The following is a 27281-nucleotide window of genomic DNA, read 5'->3' on the forward strand; positions in this document are numbered from 1 at the left end:
CGGTGGAGAAAATAGACTGAGTAGCTTGGTTTACGCGGGAGACCAAGAAAACTTCAAGACAACAAGTTTGCACCACTTACGTAGGCCGCAGGCACCCTCTTGAATAGCGGAAGGTGCCTCACCCTAGACACATACTCGAGTGGGTCTTAGCAGCTTAGGCATAATTAGTAAGCGAGGTGAGTTCTGCGCTCCAGATGAAGACTCAGCAGTAAGTTACAAGGAAGAATGACAAGGAACTTTATGAATTGAAACTGTAAGTTAACTCTTTGACAGAGAGAGCGAGATGGTGGTGTGGGACAGCACCCAGTGAAATCAGAGGTGAGAGCACAAAGCAATACAGTAGGCAGACTCTGGTTTTTTTGGGGGGGAGATGCTCGTGTATATCCGGGTGGACTCCTGAGGCTCGATCCCACATTTGGGTATGCCGAGCCTCCTTCCTCATAAGCTTTGTCCAGAGTGGAATGCCTCCCCGGCTCCCGGCACATGATCAGTGCATGCTCAGTCACGATATCAGTGCATGATCAGCCACGTGATCACTGACTGCACAGTCACGTGATCAGTGCCTCTCAGTCACGTGATCACCGTATGATACACAGGTGATCAGTGAAAGATCAGCCAAGTGATCACTGCATGCGCAGTCAGGTAGTCAGTTCCTGATCAGCCAAGTGATCAGTGCGTGCACAGTCCCATGATCAGTGCCAGTCAGTCACTGATCACTGCCTGATAAACACGTGATCAGTGCATGATGAGCCACGTGATCAGTGCCCAATCAGTCACGTCATCAGAGCATACGAAGTCACGTGATCAGTGCATGCTCAGTCACGTGATCTGTACTTGATCAGCCACGTGATCAGTGCCTGCAGAGTCACGTGATCAGGGCCTGCTGAGCTGCGTGATTCCTGCCGGCTCATCTGCATGACATTTGCCAGCTGAGCTGAGTGATTCCTGCCGGCTCATCTGCTTGACAATTGCCAGCTGAGCTGAGTGATTCCTGCCTGGTCACCTGCTTGATTATTGCCAGTTGAGCAGCATGATTCGTCACTGCTGAGCTCCATGCTTATTGCCTGCTGAATGGGTGGTTCCTGTCTGCTCAGCTCTATGAGTATTGCCTCCTGAGGTCCCTGTTCGGGCGCCACCTGCCGGGGACCAGCCCCAGCTGATCCAGGGTATTCGAAGTGAGATGGCCTAGGCGACTATTTATATGCTAATCAGAGATATCAAGAATAATAGTATGAGGATAGCTCAGTAGGAACATTCGGTGGAGAAAAGATACTGAGTAGCTTGGTTTATGCGGGAGACCAATAAATCTTCAAGACAAGAAGTTTGCACCACTTACGTAGGCCGCAGGCGCCCTCTCAAATAGCGGAAGGTGCCTCACCCTAGACACCTTCTCGAGTGGGTCTTAGCAGCCCAGGCATAATTAGGAAGCGTGGTGGGTTCCGCGCTCCAGATGGAGACTCAGTTGGAAGTTACAGGGAAGAATGACAAGTGTGAACCTGCAAAATAACCAATGCTTTTAAAAAGTTTCTCCTAACCGAGGAGAACAGAACTCAAAACAGCTGTAAGGCATGAGATAAGGCATCAAAATCCGTCTTTGATCTTTAAACCAGTGAAGATTTCCTGGGAAATTGTTCTCCTAAACTCCCTTTTATGGGAAGAAAAGGGGAGAAGAAATTAAATCGTTTGCCTACAGGGAAAGGAGTACATCAAGGCTGTATATTGTCACCCTGCTTATTTAACTTATATGCAGAGTACATCATGAGAAATGCTGGGTGAATGAAGCACAAGTGGGAATCAAGATTGCTGGGAGTAATATCAATAACCTCATTTATGCAGATGACACCAACCTTATGGCGGAAAGCTAAGAACTAAAGAGCCTCTTGAGGAAACCGAAAAGAAGAAAGTAAAAAGAGTTGGCTTAAACTCAACATTCAGAAAACTAAGACCATGGCATCTGGTCCCATCACTTCATGGCAAATAGATGGGGAGACAGTGGAAACAGTGCCAGACTTTATTTTGGGGGGGCTCCAAAATCACTGCAGATGGTGACTGCAGCCATGAAATCAAAAGATGCTTGCTCCTTAGAGGAAAAGTTATGACCAAACTAGATCAGAACAGATCAGTCAATCAATCATATCCGACTTCTTGTGACCCCAAGAATTGCAGCATGCCAGGCCTCCCTGTCCATCACCAACTCCTGGAGTTCACCCAGACTCATGTCCATCAAGTCAGTGATGCCATCCAGCCATCTTATCCTCTGTCGTCCCCTTCTCTTCTTGCCCCCAATGCCTCCCAGCATCAAATTCTTTTCCAATGAGTCAACTCTTCGCATGAGGTGGCCAAAGTACTGGAGTTTCAGCTTTAGCATCATTCCTTCCAAAGAAATCCCAGGGCTGAGCTCCTTCACAATGGACTGGTTGGATCTCCTTGCAGTCCAAGGGACTCTCAAAAGTCTTCTCCAACACCACAGTTCAAAAGCATCTATTCTTTCAGCGCTCAGCCTTCTTCACAGTCCAACTCTCACAAACATACATGACCACAGGAAAAACCATAGCCTTGACTAGACGAATCTTTGTTGGCAAAGTAATGTCTCTGCTTTTGAATATGCTATCTAGGTTGGTCATAACTTTCCTTCCAAGGAGTAAGCGTCTTTTAATTTCATGGCTGCAGCCACCATCTGCAGTGATTTTGGAGCCCAGGAAAAACAAAGTCTGACACTGTTTCCACTGTTTCCCCATCTATTTCCCATGAAGTGATGGGGCCAGATGCCACGATCTTCGTTTTCTGAATGTTGAGCTTGAAGCCAACTTTTTCACTCTCCACTTTCACTTTCATCAAGAGGCTTTTGAGTTACTCTTCACTTTCTGCCATAAGGGTGGTGTCATCTGCATATCTGAGGTTATTGATATTTCTCCCAGCAATCTTGATTCCAGCTTGTGTTTCTTCCAGTCCAGCGTTTCTCATGATGTACTCTACATATAAGTTAAATAAGCACGGTGACAATATACAGCCTTGGCGTACTCCTTTTCCTATTTGGAACCAGTCTGTTGTTCCTTGTCCAGTTCTAACTGTTGCTTCCTGACCTGCATACAAATTTCTCAAGAGGCAGATCAGGTGGTCTGGTATTCCCATCTCTTGAAGAATTTTCCACAGTTGATTGTGATCCACACAGTCAAAGGCTTTGGCATAGTCAATAAAGCAGAAATAGATGTTTTTCTGAAACTCTCTTGCTTTTTCCATGATCCAGCGGATGTTGGCAATTTGATCTCTGGTTCCTCTGCCTTTTCTAAAACCAGCTTGAACATCAGGAAGTTCATGGTTCACATATTGCTGAAGCCTGGCTTGGAGAATTTTGAGCACTACTTTACTAGCATGTGAGATGAGTGCAATTGTGTGGTAGTTTGAGCATTCTTTGGCATTGTTTTCTTTGGGATTGGAATGAAAACTGACCTTTTCCAGTCCTGTGGCCACTGCTGTGTTTTCCAAATTTGCTGGCATATTGAGTGCAGCACTTTCACAGCATCATCTTTCAGGATTTGGAAGAGCTCAACTGGAATTCTATCACCTCCACCAGCATTGTTTGTAGTGATACTTTCTAAGGCCCACCTGGCTTCATATTCCAGGATGTCTGGCTCTAGGTCAGTGATCACACCATCGTGATTATCTGGGTCATGAAGATCTTTTTTGTACAGATCTTCTGTGTATTCTTGCCATCTCGTCTTAGTATCTTCTACTTCTGTTAGGTCCATACCATTTCCGTCCTTTATCGAGCTCATCTGTGCATGAAATGTTCCCTTTGAATCTCTGATTTTCTTGAAGCGATGTCTAGTCTTTCCCGTTCTGTTGTTTTCCTCTATTTCTTTGCATTGATTGCTAAAGAAGGCTTTCTTATCTCTTCTTGCTGTTCTTTGGAACTCTGCATTCAGATGTTTATATCTTTCCTTTTCTCCTTTGCTTTTCACTTTTCTTCTTTGCACAGCTATTTGTAAGGCCTCCCCAGGCAGCCATTTTGCTTTTTTGCATTTCTTTTCCTTGGGGATGGTCTTGATCCCTTTCTGCTGTCCAATGTCATGAACCTCATTCCGTAGTTCATCAGGCACTCTATCTATCACATCTAGTCACTTAAATCTATTTCTCACTTCCACTTATAATCATAAGGGATTTGATTTAGGTTGTACCTGAATTTAAGTCTGAATTTGGCAATAAGGAGTTCATGGTCTGAGCCACAGTAAGCTCCTGGTCTTGATTTTGCTGACTTTATAGAGCTTCTCCATATTTGGCTGCAAAGAATATAATCAATCTGAATTCGGTGTTGACCATTTGGTGATGTCCATGTATAGAGTCTTCTCTTGTGTTGTTGGAAGAGGGTGTTTTTTATGACCAGTTCATTTTCTTGGCAAAACTCTGTTAGTCTTTGCCCTGCTTCATTCCGTATTCCAAGGCCAAATTTGCCTGTTACTCCAGGTGTTTCTTGACTTCCTACTTTTGCATTCCAGTCCCCTATAATGAAAAGGACATCTTTTGGGGGTGTTAGTTCTAACAAGTCTTGTAAGTCTTCATAGAAGCATTCAACTTTAGCTTCTTCAGCGTTACTGGTTGGGGCATAGACTTGGGTTAGTGTGATATTGAATGGTTTGCCTTGGAAACAAACAGAGATCATTCTGTCGTTTTTGAGATTGCATCCAGGTACTGCATTTTGGACTCTTTTGTTGACCATGATGGCTACTCCATTTCTTCTGAGGGATACCTGCCCACAGTAGTAGATATAATGGTCATCTGAGTTAAATTCACCCTTTCCAGTCCATTTGAGTTCGCTGATTCCTAGAATGTCGACATTCACTCTTGCCATCTCTTGTTTGACAACTTCCAATTTGCCTTAATTCATGGACCTGACATTCCAGGTTCCTATGCAATATTGCTCTTTACAGCATCGGACCTTGCTTCTATCACCAGTCACATCCACAGCTGTGTATTGTTTTTGCTTTGGCTCCATCCCTTCATTCTTTCTGGAGTTATTTCTCCACTGATCTCCGGTAGCATATTGGTTGGGGGTGGGGGTGGGGGTGGCCAAGAGGAGATACCCAGCATCCGAGGCCAGGGGCGGCGGGCGGGAGGAGCAACCCATGCCTGAGGCCAGGGGCTGTGGCCGAGAGGACCAACCCCATGTCCAAGGAGCCGTGGCTGTGCAGGCGCAGGAGGGCCTAGAGGAGTTACCCCACATTGAAGGTCAGGAAGGACAGCGGTGAGGAGATACCCCTCGTCCAAGCTAAAGAGCAATGGCTGCACTTTGCTGGAGCAGCCATGAAGAGATACCCCACGCCCAAGGTAAGAGAAACCCAAGTAAGACAGTTGGTGTTGCTAGAGGGCATCAGAGGGCAGACACACTGAAACCATACTCACAGAAAACTAGTCAATCTAATCACACTAGGACCACAGCATTGTCTAACTCAATGAAGCTAAGCCATGCCTGTGGGTCAACCCAAGATGGGTGGGTCATGGTAGAGAGATCTGACAGAATGTGGTCCACTGGAGAAGGGAATGGCAAACCACTTCAGTATTCTTGCCTTGAGAACCCCATGAACAGTATGAAAAGGCAAAATGATAGGATACTGAAAGAGAAACTCCCCAGGTCAGTAGGTGCCCAATATACTACTGGAGACCAACCTAGAGATCCTATTAAAAAGCAGAGACATTACTTTGCCAACAAAGGTCTGTCTAGTCAAAGCTATGGTATTTCCAGTGGTCATGTATGGATGTGAGAGTTGGATTATAAAGAAAGCTGAGTGCTGAAGAATTGATGCTTTCGAACTGTGGTGTTGGATAAGACTCTTGAGAGTCCCTTGGACTGCAAGGAGATCAAACCAGTCTGTCCTAAAGGAAATCAGTCCTGAATATTCATTGGAAGGACTGATACTGAAGCTGAAACTCCAATACTTTGGCCACCTGATGTGAAGAAGTGACTCATTGGAAAAGACCCTGATGCTGAGAAAGATTGAAGGCGGGAGGAGAAGGGGACAACAGAAGATGGAATGGTTGGATGGCATGACTCAATGGACATGAGTTTGAGTGAACTCCAGGAGTTGGTGATGGACAGGGAGGCCTGGCCTGCTGCAGTCCATGGGGTCGCAAAGAGCTGGACACAGCTGAGCAACTGAACTGAAGAGGGAGATCTCTCAGCACTTCAGGTCATGTGTTCTAGACGTAAAGGTTCAGAGAAACCTTAACATCAGTAAAGTACCAGGGAATAAACACCACACAGGGAGGCCACAAGCAGGATGCTCTACATGCACGGTGAAAATTCCTGGACAAAATCAGCTCAAATATTTTGTTTTTAATGCTTTGAAAGAGGGATGGGGAAGAAGACCTGGGTAAAGAAAACACAGTAACTAGATTAAAATTTCTTTCATGCAATGAGATAGGCAAATATAGCTAAAAATAATAATATGTCTAAGCGTAAGTCTTGAGGAATATACTTCTCTTTATTAAACAAGAAGTAACTTTTAATTAGACTAATCTTCCTCCTTTGGTTTCAAATAGTCTTGATACTGGTCTTAAGATGCTAATTGTCTACAACCTTCATGTATCTTATGATCATAATTTTAACTTTTTAAAGCATCAAGCAGGATATATATATATATATATATATACAATACTATATATATATATATATATATATATATATATATATAATAAATGCCATGTCAAGCTTTCCTATCATTTATCAACTTATTAAACTTTTTTTTTTAATGGCACTATTGGCACCAGAACACTGAAAAAACACTGAGATGATGTTGCTGAATCAGGAACTTCTGGCTTCTCATCCATTATAACTGCTCTGAGGTAGTGAAAAAGATTATTCTTTTAATCTCTGGCCATGTATTGCCACTCTATATTTAGTGTAGATTTATGGATGTTCATAATGTCCTTGCCAAACAACTGTCATAGGAAGCAAATTTGTTTATTCATCTCAAATATCCTGTTCACTTCCCATCAGTCAGGGCCCAGACCATGTCCCAGTCCCTCCCAGAGCTGCTGTCCTTCTCTCCCGACCATAGTAGTGCATATCAACACAACTTCCTCCTAAATTCCTGCAACACTCTCTTTGGTATCACTGAAAATTTGAAACTTACCACCTGACACTGTCATATATATATATATATATATATATATATATATATATATATATGTATATATATATCAGTTCAGTCGCTCAGTCGTGTCCAACTCTCTGCAACCCCATTAATCGCAGCACGCCAGGCCTCCCTGTCCATCACCAACTCCCAGAGTTCACCCAGACTCACGTCCATCAAGTCAGTGATGCCATCCAGCCATCTCATCCTCTGACGTTCCCTTCTCCTCCTGCCCCCAATCCCTCCCAGCATCAGAGTCTTTTCCAATGAGTCAACTCTTCCCATGAGGTGGCCAAAGTACTGGAGTTTCAGCTTTAGCATCATTCCTTCCAAAGAAATCCCAGGGCTGAGCTCCTTCACAATGGACTGGTTGGATCTCCTTGCAGTCCAAGGGACTCTCAAAAGTCTTCTCCAACACCACAGTTAAAGTCCAACTCTCACATCCATACATGACCACAGGAAACACCATAGCCTTGACTAGACGAACCTTTGTTGGCAAAGTAATGTCTCTGCTTTTGAACATGCTGTCTAGGTTGGTCATAACTTTCTGTCCAAGGAGTAAGCATCTTTTAATTTCATGGCTGCAGTCACCATCTGCAGTGATTTTGGAGCTCAGAAAAATAAAGTCTGACACTGTTTCCACTGTTTCCCCATCTATTTCCCATGAAGTGATGGGACCGGATGCCATGATTTTCGTTTTCTGAATGTTGAGCTTGAAGCCAACTTTTTCACTCTCCACTTTCACTTACATCAAGAGGCTTTTGAGTTCCTCTTTACTTTCTGCCACAAGGGTGGTGTCATCTGCGTATCTGAGGTTATTGATATTTCTCCCGGCAATCTTCTGCCAGGGTCCAGCCCCGGTGGATCCAGGGAATTCGAAGTGGGGATGGCATTGGCGAGGATCAGGAAAGAACTGCTTAATTAAACATCAATTAAGGATATAAAGAGTGGTTAAATAAGGATAGCTCAGTGAGAAAATTTAGTGGAGAAAAGAGGCTGAATAATTCAGCCAGAAGGTGAGAGAAATAATGAAATGGGGAGACCAAGCTTCAGTGAACAAGGCCCACACTTTATTTTCCAAAGTAGTTTTTATACCTTAAGTTATGCATAGAGGATAATAGGGGAAGGGGTAGAGTCATGCAGTAAGCCAGGCTTTCTTCCTGCAAACTTACCATATACAAAAGTTTAGGTGATTTGCATAATCTTCTGGCCCAGAGGCCTATTAACATTTTAAGACCCTTTCTTCAGAAAACTTATTTTTCTCTAAAGGTGATTAGTCAGGCGCCACCCTCAAAAAGCATTAGATAAAGTTGCATTCCTATAGGGCAAAGGTGTGGTGGGCTACAAGAAAAAGAATTAACTCAAGGGTCCAAGGTTACAACATTAAAGCTACTACTTACAACAATTATATTAATCAATACACTGCCAGGGACACAGCAGGTAAGGGATATGAAAACTTAGCAGTAAACATTGGTCCAACAAGTGAAAAACCCTTCACCAATACAATTTCTAATCAATCTTTTAACTGCTAAAAGGAATCTGTATTTAGACAGTTTAGAACATCTCATGCCTCTCTTGGCTGGAAGAACCTATTCAGGAGAGAGATGGTGGTGGGGGACAGACCCTCATGAAGTCAGAGGTGTAGGTGAGAGCACAGCGCAGTAAAGTAGGCAGACTCTGTTTTTGGGGATACATGCTTGAGAATTTCCAGGGGAACTCCTGAGGCTTGATCCCACCTTTGCATATGCCAAGCCTCCTTCCTCATGACCTTTGTCCTGGGCGGAGTTCCTCACATGGGCTCCCAGCAATCTTCAGCTTGTGCTTCTTCCAGGCCAGCATTTCTCATGATGTACTCTGCATATAAGTTAAATAAGCAGGGTGACAATATACAGCCTTGACGTACTCCTTTTCCTATTTGGAACCAGTCTGTTGTTCCATGTCCAGTTCTAACTGTTGCACCCTGACCTGCATACAGATTTCTCAAGAGGCAGATCAGGTGGTCTGGTACTCCCATCTCTTTCAGAATTTTCCACAGTTTATTGTGATCCACACAGTCAAAGGCTTTGGCATAGTCAATAAAGCAGAAATAGATGTTTTTCTGAAACTCTCTTGCTTTTTCCATGATCCAGCGGATGTTGGCAATTTGATCTCTGGTTCCTCTGCCTTTTCTAAAACCAGCTTGAACATCAGGAAGTTCACGGTTCACATATTGCTGAAGCCTGGCTTGGAGAATTTTGAGCATTACTTTACTAGCATGTGAGATGAGTGCAATTGTGTGGTAGTTTGAGCACTCTTTGGCATTGCCTTTCTTTGGGATTGGAATGAAAACTGACCTTTTCCAGTCCTGTGGCCACTGCTGAGTTTTCCAAATTTGCTGGCATACTGAGTGCAGCACTTCACAGCATCATCTTTCAAGATTTGGAAGAGCTCAACTGGAATTCCATCACCTCCACTAGCTTTGTTCGTAGTGATGCTTTCTAAGGCCCACTTGATTTCACATTCCAGGATGTCTGGCTCTAGGTGAGTGATCACACCATTGTGATTATCTGGGTGGTGAAGACCTTTTTTGTACAGTTCTTCTGTGTATTCTCAACATCTCTTCTTAATATCTTCTGCTCCTGTTATGTCCATACCATTTCTGTCCTTTATCAAGCCCATCTTTGCATGAAATGTTCCCTTGGTATCTCTAATTTTCTTGAAGAGATCTCTAGTCTTTCTCATTGTGTTGTGTATACACACACACACACACACACACATATGGAGAAGGCCATGGCATCACACTACAGCGCACTTGCCTGGAAATGCCCATGGGCAGAGAAGCCTGGTAGGCTTCAGTCCATGGGGTTTCGAAGAGTCAGACACGACTGAGTGACTGCCCTTTCACTTTTCACTTTCATGCATTGGAGAAGGAAATGGCAACCCACTCCAGTGTTCTTGACTGGAGAATCCCAGGGATGGGGGAGCCTGGTGTGCTGCCATCTGTGGGGTCGCACAGAGTCAGACATGACTGAGTCAACTTGGCAGCAGCAGCAGCAGCACACATTTATCCATCTATCTATCTATCTATCTATCTATCTATCTATCTATCTATGGAATGTGAAGTCAAGTGGGCCTAAGAAAGTATCACTATGAACAAAGCTAGTGGAGGTGATGGAATTCCACTTGAGCTCTTCCAAATCCTGAAAGATGATGCTGTGAAAGTGCTGCACTCAGTATGCCAGCAAATTTGGAAAACTCAGCAGTGGCCACAGGACTGGAAAAGGTCAGTTTTCATTCCAATCCCAAAGAAAGGCAATGCCAAAGAGTGCTCAAACTACCACACAATTGCACTCATCTCACATGCTAGTAAAGTAATGCTCAAAATTCTCCAAGCCAGGCTTCAGCAATATGTGAACTGTGAATTCCTGATGTTCAAGCTGGTTTTAGAAAAGGCAGAGGAACCAGAGATCAAATTGCCAACATCCGCTGGATCATGGAAAAAGCAAGAAAGTTTCAGAAAAACATATATTTCTGCTTTATTGACTATGCCAAAGCCTTTGACTGTGTGGATCACAATCAACTGTGGAAAATTCTTCAAGAGATGGGAATGCCAGACCACTTGATCTGCCTCTTGAGACATTTGTATGCAGGTCAGGGCGCAACAGTTAGAACTGGACATGGAACAACAGACTGGTTTCAAATAGGAAAAAGAGTTCATCAAGTCTGTATATTGTCACACTGTTTATTTAACTTATATGCAGAGTACATCATGAGAAACGCTGGACTGGAAGAAACACAGGCTGGAATGAAGATTGCTGGGAGAAATATCAATAACCTCAGATATGCAGATGACACCACACTTATGGCAGAAAGTGAAGAGTAACTCAAAAGCCTCTTGATGAAAGTGAAAGTGGAGAGTGAAAAAGTTGGCTTCAAGCTCAACATTCAGAAAACGAAGATTATGGCATCCGGTCCCATCACTTCATGGGAAATAGATGGGGAAACAGTGGAAACAGTGTCAGACTTTGTTTTTCTGGGCTCCCAAATCACTGCAGATTGTGACTGCAGTCATGAAATTAAAAGACGCTTACTCCTTGGAAGGAAAGTTATGACCAACTTAGATAGCATATTCGAAAGCAGAGACATTACTTTGCCAACAAAGGTTCGTCTAGTCAAGGCTATGGTTTTTCCTGTGGTCATGTATGGATGTGAAAGTTGGACCGTGAAGAAGGCTGAGAGCTGAAGAATTGATGCTTTTGAACTGTGGTGTTGGAGAAGACTCTTGAGAGTCCCTTGGACTGCAAGGAGATCCAACCAGTCCATTGTGAAGGAGCTCAGCCCTGGGATTTCTTTGGAAGGAATGGTGCTAAAGCTGAAACTCCAGTACTTTGGCCACCTCATGGGAAGAGTTGACTCATTGGAAAAGACTCTGATGCTGGGAGGGATTGGGGGTAGGAGGAGAAGGGGACGACAGAGGATGAGATGGTTGGATGGCATCACTGACTCGATGGACGTGAGTCTGGGTGAACTCTGGGAGTTGATGACAGACAGGGAGGCCTGCCGTGCTGCGATTCATGGGGTTGCAAAGAGTCGGACACGACTGAGCGACTGATCTGATCTAATCTGATATATCTATATCGATATCTATATCTATATATACACACACATACATATATACATATATATACATACAATGCAGTCTGTAAGATATATGTAAAATATAATATACAAAAATTATATAGAGTCCCTTGAAATAAAGAATTCCATTGGTTTCAAATGAGCTGGTGTATTTTTTCTTGTTCTCTTCTTATATGAAATTCATCTGAAATTCAATTATTGTTATTATTATTATAACTGTGAGAAATAGAGGAATAGGATCTTACCTCCTGGAGTTCCCATGTCAGTACTTTTATCCACCTTCCCTGGCATCTTGCTCCCTTGAGCTCTCCTCTCTCTTTCATCTCCAACTTTTTATTCTTTTCATATTTTTTTCTAAAATATTTTCTCTTTAACTTTTTTATTTGAAGTATGTTTCATAACTTCCATTCTTTACTGTATAATCTTTTTCAGAACACTAAGTACACACTCACATCCTGTGTGTTTAGGTGCTTCTTGACTGGGCTGTCTCTGTGTTTGACTCACATTTTCATATTCCACAGTATTACCACATGCCAGGAGAGGCAACCATTTTTCTGTCTGCTTCTCCTTTTGACCCACATTACACTAAAATGAAGCAAAAGGAAGGGTTGCAGACAGACCACTGAATGCTTTAAGATGCTGGCCTTTTAGAATTACATCTCATGTTTTCCAAAGCATCAGAGCCCTGGCCAGTCATTTGGCACCTTCTTCAGGACACAAAGAGCCACAGGCTGGGAAAATCAGATCTGATTTAATGAATCTGATTGAATCTAATTTAATTTAAGGTGGCCACCGCATCCCTAGAACCACTCTGAATAAACCATTTCCTGCTGTCAAAATAACTGCACTAACCAAAGCAATCTACAGATTCGATGCAATCTGTATCAAATAACAAATGGTGTTTCTCATAGAACTAGAACAAAAAATTTTATAGTGTGTATGGAAATACAAAACACCCTGAAGAGCCAAAACAATCTTGAGAAAGAAGAGCAGGAGCTGACAGGATCAGGCTCCGTGACTTCAGATTATACCACAAGCTATAGTAATCAAAACACTGGTACTGCCACAAAAATCAAAATATATTGCATAGTTAAATGGGATAGGATAGGAAGTCCAGTGAGAAACCCACAGACCTGTGGTCAATTAATCTAGCAGAAAGGAAGCAGGGCTATACAATGGAGAAAAGACAGCCTCCTCAATAAGCAGTGCTGAGAAAACTGGACAGCTATATGTATAAGAATGAAATCAGAACACTCCGTAACACCATCCACAAAAATAAACTCAAAATGGATTCAAGATCAAAATGTAAGGATAGACATTATAAAACTCTTAAATGAGAACATAAGCAGAACACTCTCTGCCACAAATTATAGCAATATCTTTTTTGACCCATCTCTTAAGAGTAATGAAAATAAAAACAAAAATAAGCACATTGGACCTCATTAAACTTACAAGCTTTTGTACAGCACAGGATATCATAAACAAGACAGAAGACAACCCACAGAATGGGGGACAATATTTGCAAGTGATGCAATGGCAGGAGATTAATCTCCAAAATATTCAAGCTTTCCAGGAGTCATGTACACATGTGCGAGTTGGACCATAAAGAAAGCTGAGCGCCAAAGAACTGATGCTTTTGAACTGTGGTGTTGGAGAACACTCTTGAGAGTCCCTTGGACTGCAAGGAGATCCAACCAGTCCATTCTGAAGGAGATCAGCCCTGGGATTTCTTTGGAAGGAATGATGCTAAAGCTGAAACTCCAGTACTTTGGCCACCTCATGCAAAGAGTTGACTCATTGGAAAAGACTCTGATGCTGGGAGGGATTGCGGGCAGGAAGAAAACGGGATGACAGAGGATGAGATGGCTGGGTGGCATCACTGACTTGATGGACATGAGTCTGGGTGAACTCCGGGAGTTGGTGATGGACAGGGAGGCCTGGCATGCTGCGATTCATGGGGTCACAAAGAGTCGGACATGACTGAGTGACTAATCTGATCTGATCGATTCAATAGACATGTTTAAGCAAACTCCAGGAGATGGTAAAGGACAGGGAAGCAAGGCGTGTTGCAGTTGATGGGGTCACAGAGTTGGACACGACTGAACAATGAAACAATAACACACAGAGGTTCACAAAGAAATGTGACTGTAAGGGGTGACTACACCTGGGGGTTGATATCAGTCAGTTCAGTAGCTCAGTCGTGTCTGACTCTTTGTGACCGTATGGACTGCGCCACGCCAGGCTTCCCTGTCCATCACCAACTCCCAGAACTTATTCAAACTCATGTCCATCAAGTCAGTGATGCCATCTAACCATCTCATCTCTGTCATCCCCTTTTCCTCCCGCCTTCAGTCTTTCCCAGCATTAGGGTCTTTCCCAGTTAGTCAGTTCTTCAAATCAGATGGCCAAAGTATTAGAGTTTCAACTTTAGCATCAGTCCTTCCAATGAATATTCAGGACTGATTTCCTTTAGGATTGATTTGTTGGATCTCTTTGCAGTCCAAGGACCTCTCAAGAGTCCTCTCCAACACCACAATTCAAAAGCATCAATACTTCGGTGCTCGGCTTTCTTTTTAGTCCAACTCTCACATACATACATGACCACTGAAAAAACCATAGCTTTGACGAGACAGAACTTTGTCGGCTAAGTAATGTCTCTGCTTTCTAATATGCTGTCCAGGTTGGTCATATATTTTTCTTCCAAGGAGGAAGCATCTTTTAATTTCAAGGCTGCAGTCACCATCTGCAGATATTTTGGAGCCCAGAAAAATAAAGTCTCTTACTGTTTCCATTGTTTCTCCATCTATTTGCACTGAAGTGGTGGGACCAGATGCCATGATCTTAGGTTTCTGAATCTTGAGTTTTAAGCCAACTTTTTCACTCTCCTCTTTCACTTTCATTAAGAGGCTCTTTAGTTTTTCTTCGTTTTCTGACATAAGGGTGGTGTCATATGCATATCTGAGATTATTGATATTTTCCCAGCAATCTTGATTCCAGCTTGTGCTTCATCCAGCTCAGCATTTTGCATGATGTACTCTGCATATAAGTTAAATAAGTAGGGTGACAATATACACAGCCTTGATGTACTCCTTTCCTGATTTGGAACCAGTATGTTGTTCCATGTCCGGTTATTGCTTCTTGACCAGCCCAGCATTTTGCATAATGTGCTCTGCATATAAGTTAAATAAGCAGAGTGACAATGTAAAGCCTTGACATACCCCTTTCCTGATTTGGAACATGTCCTGTTGTTCCATGTCCAGTTATTGCTTCTTGACCTGCATACAGATTTCTTAGATGCAGGTCAGGTGATTCAGTATTCCCATCTCTTAAAGAATTTTCCAGAGTTTTTTTGTGATCCACACAGTCAAACACTTTGGTGTAGTCAATAAAGCAGAAGTAGATGTTTTCTGGAACTCTCTTGCTTTTTCGATGATCCACTGAATGTTGGCCATTTGATCTCTAGTTCCTCTGCTTTTTCTAAATCCAGCTTGAACATTTGGAAGTTCAAGGTTCACATACTATTGAAACCTGGCTTAGAGAATTTTGAGCATTACTTTGCTAGTGTGTGAGATGAGTTGTGCAGTAGTTCGAACAAGTTTTGGCATTGCCTTTCTTTGGGATTGGAATGAAAATGGACCTTTTCCAGTCCTGTGGCCACTGCTGAGTTTTCCAAATTTGCTGACATGTTTAGTGCAGCATTGTAATAGCATCATCTTTTAGGATTTGAAATAGCTCAACCGGAATTTAAGCACCTCCACTAGCTTTGTTTGTAGTGATGCTTCCTAAGGCTGTGACTTCACATTCCAGGATGTCTGGCTCTAGAGGAGTGGTCACACCTTTGTGGTTATCTGGGTCATGAAGATCCTTTTTATTCAGTTCTTCTGTGTATTCTTGCCACCTCTTCTTAATATCTTCTGATTCTGTTAGGTCCATACCATTTCCGTCCTTTATTGCACCCATCTTTGCATGAAATGTTCCCTTGGTATCTCTAATTTTCTGGAAGAGATCTCGTCTTTCCTATTTTATTGTTTTCCTCTATTTCTTTGTATTGATCACTAAGGAAGACTTTCTTATCTCTTCTTGCTATTCTTTGGAACTCTGTATTGAGGAGGGTATATATTTCCTTTTTTCCTTTACCTTTAGCTTCTCTTCTTTTCTCAGCTATTTGTAAGCCCTACTCAGATAACCATTTTTCCTTTTTGCATTTCTTTTTCTTGGGGATGGTCTTGATCACTGTCTCCTCTATAATATCATGAACCTCCATCCATAGTTCTTCAGGCACTCTATTGGATTTAATCACTTAAATCTATTTGTCGCTTCTACTGTATAATCATAAGGGATTTGATTTAGGTCATACCTGAATGGCTGCAAAGAATGTAATCAATCTCATTTCAGTATTGACCATCTGGTGATGTCCATGTGTAGAGTCTTGTCTTATGTAGGTGGAAGAGGGTGTTTGCTATGACCAGTGCATTCCCTTGGCAAAACTCTGTTAGCCTTTGCTTGCTTCGTTGTGGACTCCAAGGCCAAACTTTCCTGTTACTCCAGGTATCTCATGGCTTCCTACTTTTTCATTCCAGTCCCCTACAATGAAAAGGACATCTTTTTTGGGTGTTAGTTCCAGAAGGTCTTGCAGGTCTTCAAAGAACATTCAACATCAGCTTCTTCAGCATTAATGGAATTACTGGGAGTTGATATACTACTTAATAAATGATAAGGAGTAGGAGAAAAAGGCATCTTCTGAATAACAGGTGACTTGGGTGAGGTACTTATGGGAGAACAAATAACATTTAGGAAGGATAAATGGTACCTTAGGAAGATATATGGAAGTTAGGGGAGTTTTGTGATAATGTCTGTTTGTCTGGTGCTTTCTCAAAAAAAGAAAAAAAAAAAGTCTTCCAAGACTTTTTCCAAAAGGCAAAGCAAAAATAGATAGATTGGTAGATAGGTAAAGATAAGGTGAAAAGTCATAGGCAAATCTTATTTATCTAGAGTAACTTTCTCTAATTTTAACACTTCCTCCAAAAGTAAATCAAAAGTCAATTAAAACTGACTCAAATGCATTCCTTTCTATACTTAAATAATACACAGCTTCTTTATTCATTCATCTGTTGATGGACATCTAGGTTACTTCCATGTCCTAGCTACTGTACATAGTGCTGCAATGAACACTGGGGTACATGGGTCTTTTTGGAATTTGCTGTATGATGCAGGGAACCCAAAGTTGGTGCTTTGTGACAAACTAGAGGGGTGGAATGGGGAGGGAGGTTCAAGAGGGAGGGGCCATATGCATACCTATGGCCAATTCAAGTCAATGTTTGGCAGAAACCATCACAATATTATAAAGTAATTATCCTCTAATTAAGAATAAAAATTATAAAAAGTTAATCATTTAAAAGGCAAAAACTCATGCAAATCTTTTTTCTCCATGAGGAAAGGCCTATGAAGCTGTGTTTAAAGTTACATATACTAAGTTTTATGCCACTATTAACAATTGTAACACATCAAAACATTGACAGAAGCCATAACAGCAATGTCTAAATCTTTAGGTAGTGATAAAAACTGGAAAATACAAAAATGTTATCAATCAACACCACTAAATATTAATGACAAGTCTGCTTGTTTGGGTGCTGTTTAAATAGCTGGTATTAGAGCTCAGTCTGAGTTTGTAAAGGGCGTCCCTGGTGGCTAAAATGGTAAAGAATCCACCTGCCATGCAGGTGACCTCTGTTTGATCCCAGGATCTAGAAGATCCCCTTGAGAAGGGAATGGCTCCCCATTCCAGCATTCTTGCCTGGAGAATTCCATGGACAGAGGAACCTGGTGGGCTACAGTCCATGGGGTCACACAGAGTCAGAAACAATTGAGTGACTAACACTATCATTTACAATATGGGAAATTCAACAGTGCTGATGTTTAAATCTGCTAAAAAGTAACTTAGATGCAGAGAAACATCACTTAAAATGCTATATAAATTTTCATCATACACACATAATACAAAAATATTTTCCTTTAATAAAGATTTTCTCATCATGTTTAATGGGAAACAATGAAATATCATGGAAACGGTCCAGTAGAGAAACTTTTTCTATTTATCTTTCTAAATCATGTATTTTTCCTTCCAAGTCTGTATATCTTGTTCATCTGTTTACAAAAGTAGGTCATCACACACATTTGACCCATCTGTAGATCCTCAAGAAGACACTCTAAAGGCATCAGATGCAAACTGAGCATCAACTGAAAGAAAAGGAAAGAATTATATTTTTTACCTAAAATACTTGGGTTAACTAAGATTAGTAAAACAAACAAACAAACAAACCCTGGGACCTTTCCTAGTATTATGAAAAATGAAATATATCTATAGATGATACAACATAAAATACTAATCAAGATTACAATTTTATAATTTGCTTATGGTCGCATGGGGGCTGAGTATCAAAGCTCCTGGTTTTCTCATTCTTCATTCATGTACTCATGCAATTGAGTGAAATGATGAATACTCATGTATTCATGCAAAGTTCTGTGACAAGCACTGGAATTACAAGATGAAGGTGACCCAGTCCACCCTGAAAAACGATATGTCCTAAACTAGAAAAACAAACAGGCAATTTCCATACAGATTCACAATTACTAAGATATAAAAGATGGCACAAGTAACACTCAGGAGGGGAAGCCAGCTTTGTGTCAATACTGCAAGCTTTTTGGTGGAGGTGATATGTATGTAGCTACCTGAAGGACAGGAAAAAGTACAAGAGATAGAGGGGAGAAGCACATACAAAGACTGGAGGTGAGCAAGCGAATCTGTGGGATCCTACGTAGTCTGTCTGGTTAGATGCAGAGCTAAGCAGCAGAGTAAGGTGGTAAAGAGATAAGGCCAACTACTTTGGCAGGACCCAAACTGATGTGGGTGTTTGGAGCATTTCCTGAGGCTAAAAGATAAACTGGTGATGTATCTAGTGACAGAGAAATTTTAAAGTCACCCACCAAGTGACAGTTACACAAACGTGACTGCTTGAGTCCCTTAACCACTACCAGACACTTGAGAAGTTGATGAGCGGCATGTTTTCTGAGAATCGTGTCAGGGTGTAGGAAGATAGCTCCACAGGGATGGAGGAAGTAGAAGAAGGATACAGCTAGGAATAAAAAGAAATACACAGACCTTCAGAGACTGTTTTTCAAGCTATGGTACATGATGAATAAATGAAGAAGGATATTTGTCACTATGACTGCTCATGTTTTCACATTTTTCATTAGCTATGTATATAAAACAATATTTAACATAGCATCTGTTATCCAAACAATGGAAAGAGATGCCATTTGTTGTTTACAGTGTATTTCAGGAATCAATGTCTAAATTTAATTCATACATTTTGGCAACATACCTTCTCTTAATGCTCTAGCTATACTCCTGTCCAACTTCCGCTGCATCTGAAATGAGTCGAATATTTATCTTTAAGATAAACAAGTTATATGTTTATAACTTATTAAATGTGACTTTTAAATAATACTTTTAGAGACTAGACCTAACCTGAAGATTACCTCAGTAGAAAAAAAAAATCACATTAAAAAAAGAAAATGAATTCCTACTTATTCTGCTTATAGATAACAGAGAACATACATATGGAATGCTATTTAGATTAACTTGATAAAAAGTACAATAAATATCAGTCTATCAAGTACACATAATTTCAGAGAATTAGGGAATGACCCATCAAATGATCCATAAGATTACTATCGTCTCCCCTAAAAGCTCCTGGCCTATATATGTACTTCTGAGACTTTATTTTGATTTCTAGGTGAGGATTCTGTTCAAATGGCAGAAGTAGTTTGAGTCGAATATTAATAAGGAGAACACATCTGTGATTTTCTTTAAACTTTTTCCATTTAGCGAAAACACAGAAAGGTGAGAAAATTATATACAAGAAAATGTATATAATGTATATACATATATATATATATATATGTTGTATAATATACATATAAATACATATAATACATATAAATCATGCCAGCATGATTTAATTCTGAAGATGTTTAGTGAGAAGAATTCTCTCATAAGTGTTAGTTTCCAAACTACGTCCCATAGAAGGGGAAGGTCCCACAGAGGTCACTGCAAGATTGAGGAACAGAGAAGTCACAGCTGCAGGGGCTCTGGCCACTCTGGCTAAATGGTTCTATACTTGTCTCCATTTTATATAACATGGTTCCATGCAAAAGATTTTTTTTAGAAGGTTGTTTTCTTTGAAAAAAAAAAAAAACTTTTGTAAGGTATGAGACTCACTGATTTACTCAAAGTTCCTAATTCTACAAAAGAAGTAACAAAGCCAATGGCATTCTTACTTAGTCCTGTGCCAGCTACTTCCACAGGTTAAGAAAAAAACACATAGATTTTTAACTATAACATGGACAAAATGAATATATAAATCCTTCTTACATAATTAAAAATGCTTGTGGCATGACATGACTTTCTAACTAAATTATGTGCTTTAAATGCATAAATAAGAATAAATCAATAGCAAACTCCTATTTGTAGCAGTTGATATAGTTAATTTAGAAAGTATAAATATTTTTTAAAAACAAGACAGAGAACTTGAAGGAGAAAATCTTTATTTGAATCAAGCAGGCCAAAACTGAAGAGAGTCGTCCTTAAAAGGATGTTCATTTCCTCCAGATAAAACCTGATTAACTAAAATCAGTCAACATTGAATTATCCACATTTTGGGTTATGTAGAGCAAAATTTAAAGCATGCAACAGATCTCTCTTTACTGTCTAGCATACTTCTACCCAAGCTCTCATCATTAGTTTGTTTATACAAAGAGCATGAGTGTAAGCTCAATTATAATCTAAATCTGGTCAGAAATTACAGTTGAACTTCATTTCCTCAGCCTAAAGTTTCAAGGCGAGGACTTATAGTCCTACCCTCCATATGAGAGGAGAGGAGATTTATCTAACGGGTGAGTTTGGGACAAGGAACTAAGAAGTGCTTGCTTGGTTCCAAATCTCTTCCTTGAAAAGATGTGCCCACAGCACCGTGAACTTGGGTCTGCAGTAGGCAGCCTGTGTCTGGGATGAGGGTCAAGCATTTGCTTCCTCCACTTAGGCCTGCATGGGGAAGTGTCTGACTTGGGATGAAGTTTTCAGAGGCCCGCTGTCACTGCACACCTAAAGCACATCCTCCAGTTTCACGGCTCTCAAGTACTAAGACCCAACATAGCCTCAGTGCTGTTGAAGAAACTTTAGGTTGCTTTTCTATGACGGCAAGATGTCAAATGAGAAAACAGGTTGAGACTGCATTTAACAAGGGCTACTTGTCTCTGCATCACCAACATCACAGAAACACTATCAAAATGATAAACCCGTGTGTACAGATTGAAACGGATATTTTAACCACAATGATTACACAATGAAAACTGGTTGCGACTCATTTCATGCATGATTCGCAACCAGTTTTCATTCGATGCACGGTACTGGATGCTTGGGGCTGGTGCACTGGGACGACCCAGAGGGACGGTAGGGGAGGGAGGAGGGTTCAAGATGGGGAACGCGGGTATACCTGTGGCGGATTCATTTCGATATTTGGCAAAACTAATACAATATTGTAAAATTTAAAAATAAAATAAAATTTTAAAAAAAGAAAACTGGTTGCAATTTCAAGACTCCCATACCATTCATCCAGATGATGTCAAGATAGAGATAAAGTGAGCTTCATTTATAATTTTTAAATGTTTTCATTAACTACAAATTTAGAAACATTCTACAACTGCTCAGCAAGATAGTTTTTAGAAATTTAAATCAAAATTCTATAAGTAAAATAGCAATTAAAGACATACTCTTGTACAAGAAAATAACAAAAAATGTTAACCTAAAACTAGAAACTAATCTTCTGATTTAGTATTACAAGTTTGTTTAATTCATAAAAAGGATTTATCTAGGATTCTTTCAAATAAAAACACATCCATATGTGGTTAGTGTTTAGATGCCAGTGATTCACTTATGCTTGCTTCTGCTAAGTCGTTTTAGTCATGTCCGACTTTGTGCGACCCCATAGGCTGCAGCCCACCAGGGTCCCCCATCCCTGGGATTCTCCAGCCAAGAACACTTGAGTGGGTTGCAATTTCCTTCTCCAATGCATGAAAATGAAAAGTGAAAGTGAAGTCGCTCAGTCATGTCCGACTCTTCATGACCCCATGGACTGCAGCCTACCAGGTTCCTCTGTCCATGGGATTTTCCTGGCAAAAGTATTGGAGTGGGTTGCCATTGTCACTTATGCTTAGGAGTAGATAAATTGTGGTGGGTGCAGCAAAACTTGGAAATGATTATGAACCACTGCTAAAGTGAAATCAATTAGAAAGTAAGTCAAACATCTTAAAGTATACTTTCAGTTACTGGCAATAAGATTTCATTTCTAAAGTAGAATTTCAATGCAGCTTTTCAAGAAATTTAAAAAGTATCTCTTAAAAACAGAAATCTAGGACCAAAAAAAATCATTACATGTCTCCTTGATTAGCACAGTTAATGACAGTTTTACTTAGTGTGCATAAGTCAAATAAACAACTCAGAAGTTCACCAAATTAAAAACAAGGATCATTCATATCAGAAATCTGAAACCCAATGAACAAAGGATAATAGAACTAACCTTGGTCAAGTAAGTCTCCATGCTGTTATTCAAAGGGCATGGAAGTGAGGTAGAAAAGCCTATGTTTGCTCTTGGAGTAAGATTTCCATTGAGCACTAAAGGATTACTGAAATTGACAACACAAGGGGGCTCCAGGACTGGCCTTGTGCTAAGAGGGCTGAGTAAAGATCTGTTGTGCTCTTTCTTCACCTCAAGTTTGTTGGTGATCACTGCCAGCTTCTCATGAGTCCTGGGGAAGATGGAAAACACCAACTTTACTCATGTTTCCCTAAATTATCTGCATTTTTAAAGTTGCCACATAGCAAATGGAATTCCCAATAAACTGTCTGAACACTGAAAAAACAGAGCAGACCTCCTGTAAACAATGATAGTTGTAACCTTCTTCTAAAGAAGTACACATGTGTCTAGGGCTCCTCAAGTAACAAATCACAGTTGGAAGAGGAAAGAAAGGGCATCAGAGAGAAAGGGAGGTGGCCTCACGCTGACACCTGCTGCCCTATGGGACACACCTGCCTCCAGGAAACAGTTCAGAAATGAAAAAACACCCAAAAAGAAACACCCACAAAGCCACTTTCAAGCGTTTGCTTTCACCATTCTTGAATACACGTTTCACTCATGACCTCGGAGAAATTAAGCTTTTGGCTCTGAGGTATCACTTAGAGCCACAATCTCAAGGGAGGATGAGAAAGTCAAAGGGTGAGGCTGAAAAGAGCTAAAACAGCCCCAGGATCAATTACAAGTATCCCCTGCTTTTCCAAAGTTCATTTTATGTTACTTCACTTCTACGAAGGGCCTAGGTCAGTATCTGTTTTTGATGATAGAGAAGAAAAAAAAAAATCTGAAGACAATTTCTGGTCTCATTTAAAAAGCCAAAACTCTAAACACTGTTCAGTGTACGGTTTTACAGCGAGAGGCATCACACTCCCCAAAAAGGGAGACTGGCCCCACCGAGTGGCTTCCCTGGAAACCACACCCCACATCTCAGCATCAAGTCGCCACAGCCCTAAGCCCTGTCTGGGAGCACCTGTGCTTCACTTGTGCATATTCATTTTATGTATCGACTAGCAGAATGTGTCCTTGGGTACCTGCTTCTTTGCTTTATGCTGCTTTGGCTTATGAAAGGCTTCCTAGGAGTGCTGTGCTTTCAGATAGTTGGGGAAACTTGGACTAGGCACTGCATGTGGGATCTGCTCTTTCCAGTCTCCAGACCCCTCAGTCAGGTCACTATATTACTTTTAGCCACTTTGTGATTTACCCTGCCTTTAACCCATGTGTTAATTTCCCCCTATTTCATAAGTATGCCTTTACATAGTGTGGAAAAACTTGATACAGTACTAATAGTTTGTCTTAAGGCGTCCCCTTAGCAGTGACCGTGTAGTTAGCTTTCACTTCCTACTAATCTCATGTACCCCACTCTATAAAAATTAGGCTTTAGAGATAAATTGACGAACTAAATTTAGTTTCTGTGATTCTGTGTTTTGACTTACTGTTCTAGTTTATCTTCCAATGACTTCCTAACTTCACATTCTAATAAGTAGAGTTGCTTATATTTTTCCAACTCTGCTTTATTAGAATCTTCTTTCAAACTTTTCATTTTGGAGAGTTCAGATTCCAAGTCTTTAATTCTGAGTTCCATCTGTTGAAATTCAGCTTGTGTCTAAGGCAAATTGAAAAAGATAACATTTTTAAAATAATCATTAACCTAGAAAATTATACTTGTTCCCTTTAGTTTTGAGTCAGTGATTCAGAGAGCAATTTCAAAGGTGAAAAAAAAAAAGAGTAAAAGTTTAAAACAATTGTCATTAATGTGAAGTGAATTAAATTTGAATTATAAAATTAAAGTGGAATCACTGTTATAGTAGTACTTATATAATCTGATAATTCAAAGAATAAGAGGATCAACTTAAAATTTTAAAAATTGAGCAAGACAACTTAAGAATAATTCAAGAGGATGGTACAGGTTTTAAACCACAATATTTTCTTTTCTTACCAATGATCTTGTTTTTTACTTGGTCTTATAAGTAAAAGGATTCTCTAGTGAGAATCATTCTGAAAGATCAATTTAGTGACAACTGTGATGGAAACTGAAATATTTAAAGGAAAAACAAGTGCCTCCCTTCCTTCCAGAAATCTACAAAACTAACTGCTCTAAGGGAGGTAGAGGAAACATGTTAAGCTGTATAGATCCAAAATGTAATGTACAGTGAAAGTGAATACAAGCATATGACAGATCAACAAATTAACCTGCAAAAATAGGTTGACTTCTTTTCATTTCTCTACAAGATCCTGTCTCAGTCTTTCTTCAGTCTCCTGTTGATATTGCTCTACTTGACTGTGTTCTATCATATTCATTTCTATATGACTTCTGAGGTTCACTACTTCTTGCTCCAACTTCTTTTTCTTCTTCCCTAGTTTTTAAAATTTCTTTTGCATTAGTTTCATAGATAATAACTCATGTTGAAAAACTTGATTTTTTGCATCCAGGTGCAGACATTTTGAAGATGTAGTTTCCAGCTCTGCTGGAAAATCAGCAGTCTTAAAGAATAAAAAGATACTGTTTGCTAGTGAAGAAAGTGGACTGAGCACAGCCTAACTCAAACCCAGGATGAAATAAATACAATGGTATCTGTATTGTAGAATGTAGGACCAGAGATTACTCAGAGAATCAAGAAAGAAATTCAAGCCAAGAGTCACAAAATATGTTCTTCACTGTCATCTTTGTCAAACAACAATTGCACTTGATTTTACACTGTTTTATTGTTCTATAATAATGTTTTTCTATCTTTCTTCATAAAATGACTACAAGTCACCTCTTAGTAGAATGTCTCTTACTCCTCCTCCCATCTTAATGTCCCAGGATTTTAAAGAAGTTTGAGGGATACTGTATTGAGTTATCTAGGGCTAAGTCCCTCCCAAAAGAAGACTGTGAGAATAAGACTCTAATTAATAAATCTTGTAAATATGGATTCTAATCCCATATGCCTTTTTCTGAAGTACAAAGACTTTGCTAATTTGAACTGCATTCCCAAGAAAATTATTTGCAAAGTTAAAGAAATCCCATTTCCTAACAGTTTACAGAGATGATCCACTCACTTTTCTGAACAGCAACAACAAAAAATGCCTCATTCTTGTAATCCTTTGTTACTGTCCATTTATGCAAGACAAGTGCTGTGCATATCAATGAATATTCCGTTACACCAATGTATACTTAGCCAAGATTCCCCCTCATGGAAGAAATGTCAACAGTGTAAAATTAGGGGTTACACTGTTCCTCAAAGACTAGGTAAAAAGTGCTGATGTGAAAAGGCTCAAAGAGCTGGACAGTCATGAAAGCTCCATGAAGGAGGAGAGACTGGGCGCTGGGTCTGAAATAATGAAGGACTACCCAATAGGAAAAGAAACTAAAGACAGAAAGGACAGTCTGAGCAAGGGCCAAGAAAAGGTGAAATCAGCCAGCTAACTGAGGATAAGATCCAACCACAGGGAAATAAAAACATGTACACACAGAATCATGGAAATCAATGTTCACAACAGCATTATTAATAAGCAGAAACAACCCAAAGCTCCATCAAGTGATGATGGATACATGGCTTAGCTTACCATTGACAACCAACAGAAATGGAAGAACTGATACTTGTTATCACATGGATGAACTGTAAAAACACGACATCAAATGAGCAAAGCTAATCCCAAAGGAGCATACTGCATGATTCCATTTATATAAAACACGGAGGACAGGCATGTCTACAGAGACAGATATTAGACTGGGGGTTGCCTGGGGCTGAGAGAGATGGGAGGCCATAGGTGGTGGCTAAGGGGTGCAGGGTTTCTTTTAGCGGGTGATGCGAATGGTCTAAAATTGACTGTAGTCACCGGTTACACCTCTCTAGACTAAGAGCTACTGAACTACATACACACATTGCGTGGATGAATTCTATGATACATCACTTATACCTCAATAGCTTTTTAAAAAATCCAATGGCAGGATCCAGATAATCTTCTTAATTCTCTAGTTTGGATGTACGTATTCTACACCATCTGAGTAACTCCATGCTTTTACAATATCCTTAAAATGAAAAGGAAAGAAGGCAATGCCTAAACTTCAACTGGTTTGTATAATACCCTTTCTGCACAAGTTATTCTGAAATCCATGAAATAAATATATACAGAACTCTACAGCCATTCACAAAAGGAAAGATGAGAAATGATAATTTTCTGAATGTTCCATTAAACTAATATCCTCTGATTTTAATCTGGCTTGCCTCATCATGGTAATACAGCTATCACTTAAAAAAGTATTGTTTCAAAGAAAAAAAAAAAAGGCTGTCAACTTATGTGAATAATGAGGCACAATTCTCAACTTTCCTAAGGGTAAATAATATAATGCAAATGGTAGGATGAAAGTCGGAGTTTAAGGAACGAGTGCATTATAAAGATAAGAAAATTGTAGTAAGTTAGTTGTAACAAAAATACAGAAGAAAGCTGACCAGGAATATGAGTGTCCTAAAATACTTTATCCTACATATTAACTGTTAACACGTTCAATTTCATACATACCTGACTTGTGAGTTGACGTAGTTGTAGTAGTTTACAATTGTTCTTCAAATCCTGTGCCTCAGCTTCTGATCTGATCAGTCGCTCAGTCATGTCCGACCCTTTGCAACCTCATGTATCGTAGCACGCCAGGCCTCCCTGCCCATCACCAACTCCCGGAGTTCACCCAGACTCACGTCCATTGAGTCAGTGGTGCCATCCAGCCATCTCATCCTCTGTCATCCCCTTCTCCTCCTGCCCCCAATCCCTCCCAGCATCAGAGTCTTTTCCAATGAGTCAACTCTTCGCATGAGGTGGCCAAAGTACTAGAGTTTCAGCTTTAGCATCATTCCTTCCAAAGAAA

The 27281-nt window shown here is 40.4% G+C and overlaps 1 long non-coding RNA gene across 1 annotated transcript; it reads right to left on the reverse strand.

The window, feature by feature from the left end:
* Window positions 1-17796: 17796 nt before the first annotated feature.
* On the reverse strand, window positions 17797-22707 carry LOC132346850 (uncharacterized). The gene is made up of 3 exons (XR_009496815.1): window positions 22385-22707; window positions 19130-19175; window positions 17797-17984 (listed from the first exon to the last, which is right to left on the reverse strand). It is a non-coding gene; the product is annotated as an uncharacterized lncRNA (long non-coding RNA).
* Window positions 22708-27281: the final 4574 nt, after the last annotated feature.

The sequence above is a fragment of the Bos taurus genome, chromosome 13, assembly GCF_002263795.3.
Source record: "Bos taurus isolate L1 Dominette 01449 registration number 42190680 breed Hereford chromosome 13, ARS-UCD2.0, whole genome shotgun sequence".
Classification (NCBI taxonomy): Eukaryota; Metazoa; Chordata; class Mammalia; order Artiodactyla; family Bovidae; genus Bos; species Bos taurus.